Below are 5,589 nucleotides of genomic sequence, written 5' to 3'. Positions count from 1 at the left end.
GCGCAGTTATTCACTATTTATTTTCATTCTACTTCGTGTTTTTTTTCTTGCCTTGAATATAATATGTAATACCAGAAGATGCAGGAAGTAAAATAGTAAAACATGAATTCAGTTATTTATTTTCTGTACTGTTTTTGTTATGAAATGATTGTATAATGAAATATATCTTAAATTACTTAGTCAGTGGTATGGTTCAAACGCGTTACTGACCCAAAACAACGCGTTTCTAACGCAGTTAGAAAACCTTTACCAACTTTACGAAACATGAGCAGCGTTTACTAAAAGCTCTGCATGAACGAAACGCTGCAAATAAAAAAACGCTCAAAGCTCATAACACAACGGAAACCAGAGGCCACTCAAAAAGGATGCACACAGCTGGGACCAGTATTCCGTCACTATGGCCCAATTCCAAACCACACCCTACCCACTCCACCTCCGTGATGGAGTGAACTCCGTCTGTAGTGACACTCGCCGCCCAACGAGGCTCCCTTCTTCCAGGTGGAGGGTGGAAATACAGCGGCAAGCTTTGGGACGAACTCCGGCAGAAACAGGAAATGCCATAACTTTAGGTAACAATGGTTTCAAATCTGCATCTCTTAGACAAAAACTTTTAGTTTTAAAACCTGATGTTTATAAGCCTCTTAGTTTTTGCAACAGTCCCTGTAAATATACACAACTTTATTAAAAAATGCAAACATTTACCATTTATAGATTAAACAGAGGTATGTTAAAAAAGGGTTACCATGAAGTTGTTAACATCTGTATGATGATATTAAATGTCTGTCTTGTTTGGCACAGTTTATCAGTAAATGTTTCCACGGAACTATTTGCAAACAGCATGTTTCATGACGGACGCACCCAGTGTTGGTCAGTCAGGTAGAGCAGCAGGTGAAGTCAGGTGATGCAGACTCGCTGTTGGAGGGCTTGATAACCCACTCCCCCTCCACACACGTTGGTTTGGAACAGCACTTAATGTGGCGGACCCTCCGTGCAAATGTGCAAACGGAGGGGTAGTGTGTATGGGGTGGTTTGGAATTGGGCCGAAATTTGAAATGAGTAGGTAAACTAGGTTATGTAGCTTACAGCCGATCTGCGATAATGTTGGTAGGATCATGTTGTTAAAATAAAATAATACAACTTGCATTTAGAAACTTTCCAAAAGAAATGAGAAAAGTGAGAATAGTAGAAAAAGTGTTCCCTTAAGTAAAAGGTTGTGGATTACTGTTTCAGACGGTGTAGAATAACAAATAGAGTTTCAACACTGGTTTACTTGCCTTTTTACTGTTTATAATTCAAACAATGTACAGGAAATGGCAAAGCAAAAACATTTTAAAATAAGAATATATTACCGAAATCTATTCTGGACTTATTTCAAACAAAGATGTTTTGTGTGAATGGTTGGATCTAAAAACAGCCCTCAGGGGCGGCTTGCATGTGAACTTTGGCCCCAGTGGCTGTAAACCTATAATATAAAGGCTGGGCTCCTATAGCTGCACTATCATGCCCACTTCTGCAGCATAATTGCTACTTGTTCTCCGTGGTGAGATAGTTCAGCACAGAGTCAGAGCTGAAGCTCTCCCATGGCAGATATTTCATGCCTGTCGAGGGATGTCTCTTTATCTCCTCTATTAAAAAGACATGCTATGCCTCATTCCGGAGACGTCTCCTTCCCAGCTTCTGAACAAGGCTGTAAGTGTATCGAGGGCCAAGTTCATCCCTGTCGCACTACAGTGTGCACCCAGTGAATGCTTCTTTATTTCCCTGAATTCATTTAAAATCCACTCGTCTTCGTGGCCTTCATACAGAAACATCTCTTTTCTGTTTTCCGCCACTATCAAAGAAGATGGATAGGAGGAAATCAAGAAAGCATATGTTTCTCACCACAAGAACCTCCAGCTTAAGCCCTGCTTTACCAAGAGACAGTGTGCCAAGGAAGTGAAGCAGCTCTGAGCTTTGCAGCCACACATTCATCACTGGATTTGGTGGTTAGGATGTGCTGGTGGCCTTTTGCCTGCGCCCGCCTGCTCCTACGCTTTCGCACTTTCAGTCTGCCATCCAAACCCAACCCTACGCTCAAAATGCTCTTTAATTGGTCAAAATCGCTTATTTGGCTAGTGCCGCCCGGCCTCTCCGCAGAATGTTCCACCGCTTCTGAGCCACAGCAAAGCCTGGGAGGATACAGCCGACATGATGAGGGGCGTGGCTCGCTTCACCAGGAGAAAAAAAAAACATGGCCTCAGAAACCAGAGCGTCATATATGAAGCATTCCCAGATGAGTTATAACAGCAGATAGCCTTGAACTGGTGAGCTTATTCAATCTGAGGCTCTCTTTAAGAAAATCGAGATGGTTCTTCCATACTAACTCGGTGGATGATTGCACAGCTCGAAAGCAAAACAGCTATCAAACACGCGGTTTATTTGTTACATCTGTTGCCTCTTGGAAAGGCTGCACGGAAACCATAACTGAGTGGTGCAGTGATGATTTATTTGTGAAAGTTACCAGCACAAGGGCTCTCTTTTTGACAAAAAGCAATGGGATTTTCAGTGGATTTCAGAAAATGACAGCAAAAATATACCTGTGGCAAGCACACATTTATGATAATGTACTTACGCCATTTGTTCGGCAAAATAATCTCTACATATTAGCGCAATTTTATTATAATTAAAGCGTAACTGCAATTGCCAGAAGTAAATAGCTAACATAATGCTTTAAACTAACAACATGAGGGTCCCATGACTTCCAGTAAGACCGCTAAGCTTAGGTGGACTCGTTTCAGTGTGAGGAACAGCGTTTCCTTTTTTTTCACTTTTTTGACAAATAAAAGCAAACTAGCCACAAACTGGTTCAAAAAGGAGTTAAATGACAAGGAAACCGTAAGTGCTAAAATGCTAACGTTAAGCTTTTAAAAAATACTTACGATAGGCTTAGCAGCGCTAAGCTAAAGGTGGCTAATGTCTGGCTTGATGATGTTTAGTAGTCTGGTTTTATCACTTGTTTATCAACTTCCTTTTTTAAAGAAATAAAAAGCGTCTAACATTCACGAGTGGAGCATTTACTGATGTTTTATTTTGTGGGCAGACGTGATAATGTCTTAAGCTTGTGTTAACCACAGACCTTATTTTGGGCTTATCACTCATTCAAAGAAACATTGTCTTTGAATTAATAAATAATTGTTTTAGACTAACTTAAGAGCCGGATGGAAGTTTGCCAAACTGAAAATCAAGATAGTACAAAAATAAATCTCAAGTGCTTTTCTGGGATAGTCTAAACCTACTTTTCTCAGTATCTGTTTCAGGAAGTCTCCCCCATCTGTCTCCATTTAATTTGTAGTTACTATTGACCCTTGTCTGGGCTTCATTCCTCACTTACTGGACCATTTACATGTTATATTGACTGAAATTCAACAAGCATTTTCACAACAGTTTCAGTTGTATTTTACTGTTCAGTGAATTGAAATACCTTTACTCTACAAAATAGACACTAAAGCAGACGGGTGTCAGCTAAATACATTTTTTGGAGAAGTACACAGTTAAAACAGCTACATAAGTTGTACGCATGACTAAGCAGGACATTTATTCCCCTAATTCCATAACTGCCATGAGGCAATAAAGATGTCAGTCCCCAGGTTTTTGGATGTGGCAGCAGAGGGCCTGAGTGGGCTTTTATTTTACGACCTGTAAGTTATCACCCTTTTCTCTGCACTCACTGACATATCTACGTGAATGGTTACTCACATTACACCTTTTTTTAATACTCTACACAGGAAAACCTGTCCTATTTCACTCCTGCACTATGTAAGCAAAGTCATTAATGAATGCAGAATGTGCTTGAACAGATGGGCACTGGATGCGGAGGTCTTTGGACCAACATCATCACCTGATGGTGTCCTGCACTGACATCTGCTGCCCTTCAAGGGCAGAGACCAGTAACTACAGAAACTGTGAAATTCAGGACAATACATTTAAATTTAGAAGCAGGACGTCCAAAGATATTAACAGGAGGATGTGCAAAACAGACAAGCTAATAAGGCTTTATTTAAACATTAAAGAATACTTTAAGTTAAGGTCTACTTTTGAATAAGAAAAAAACGTTAAATATGAAGTCTGACAAAGTACTTAACGTCCAATATATTGCATAGTTTATTTTGGCACTTGACAATCACCTTCCCTGAATTTGACTCAGGTGTAACTAAAGTCTGATTTAAGGGTTGTTTATATTTCACATCATTAATCAGAATCTGCAAAGTAACTCAAATAAATGTAGTGGAGTAAAAATACCAGGTTAACCTCTGAATTGTAGTGGAGTAGAACAAAGTAGTATGCTGCTGTAACAAAAACATGTCCCAACTTGGGATCAATAAAGTATATCTTATTTTAAGATGATCGATGGCTTCTGCCATATTTGCAAAATGTGCCTCTGAACCTTGACAAGTGCATGTTTCAGGCTTATCAATGAACAACAGGAGGGGTCACAGACATAAGACCAGCTGTTAAATAAAGCTCTTCTGACCTTAGGTGTCATGTGGGTATATTAATTCACCCATTTATTAAATTTGATAACACCGCTGTGTTTCGTATCCCCTAAACCTCCAGGGTGTACACAGTTTAATACTGGCAACTTCTAATTGTGGGAAATACGAAAACGTCTTATAAAGAGACGTGCAAGGCAAGGCAAGGCAAGGCAAGTTTATTTATATAGCACCTTTCAACACAAGGCAATTCAAAGTGCTTTACAAAAAACGAAAGACATTAAGAAAATGGCATTTAAAATCAGTCATTAAAAAGAAAAGATAATAAAAGAAACATTAAAAAAATACAAGGATAAAAGTTACAGTGCAGTTTAAGATGTGAATAGTTCAATTAAAAGCAGCAACAAAAAGAAAAGTCTTCAGCCTGGATTTAAAAGTAGTAAGAGTTGCAGCGGACCTGCAGGTTTCTGGGAGTTTGTTCCAGATATTTGGAGCATAATAACTGAACGCTGCTTTACCATGTTTAGTTCTGACTCTGGGGACAGAAAGCTGACCAGTCCCTGAAGACCTGAGAGATCTGGATGGTTCATAATTTAGCAGGAGGTCAGAAATGTATTTTGGGTCTAAACCATTCAAAGCTTTATAAACCAGCATTTTGAAATCTATTCTTTGACACACAGGAAGCCAGTGTAAAGACTTCAGAACAGGAGTGATGAATTTCTTAGTGTTAGTGAGGACTCGAGCAGCGGCGTTCTGAATTAGCTGCAGCCATAGAACATGTTGCGAAACACACAATAGCCAGCATGTGTAGTTCTGGGGGCTGGACCCAATAGACCTATCGCTAAACCACGCCCCCTGGCAGAAAACTCGGACATCACCAGAAAAGCCGTTTGTGGGGCGCATCAAACCAAAACCGTCTGTGATCGAAACCACTGTGAAGAGTTCAGTTTCTATGTTTATTATCTAGCTAATATCTGATGGTGAAACGCTGTGCGTAGGGTACCTGTAATTCGGACACCAGGTACCCTGAAAGACTGGATGGAGGAGTATATTTCGTACCTTTTCCGAAGCCCAAAAGAAAACTCGACAAATGCAAGCGATGGATTATGCTGTGTCGTCG

Source organism: Gymnodraco acuticeps, unplaced genomic scaffold (genome assembly GCF_902827175.1).
Source record: "Gymnodraco acuticeps unplaced genomic scaffold, fGymAcu1.1, whole genome shotgun sequence".
Lineage (NCBI taxonomy): Eukaryota > Metazoa > Chordata > Actinopteri > Perciformes > Bathydraconidae > Gymnodraco > Gymnodraco acuticeps.
Note: the sequence above shows the minus strand (reverse complement) of the source record.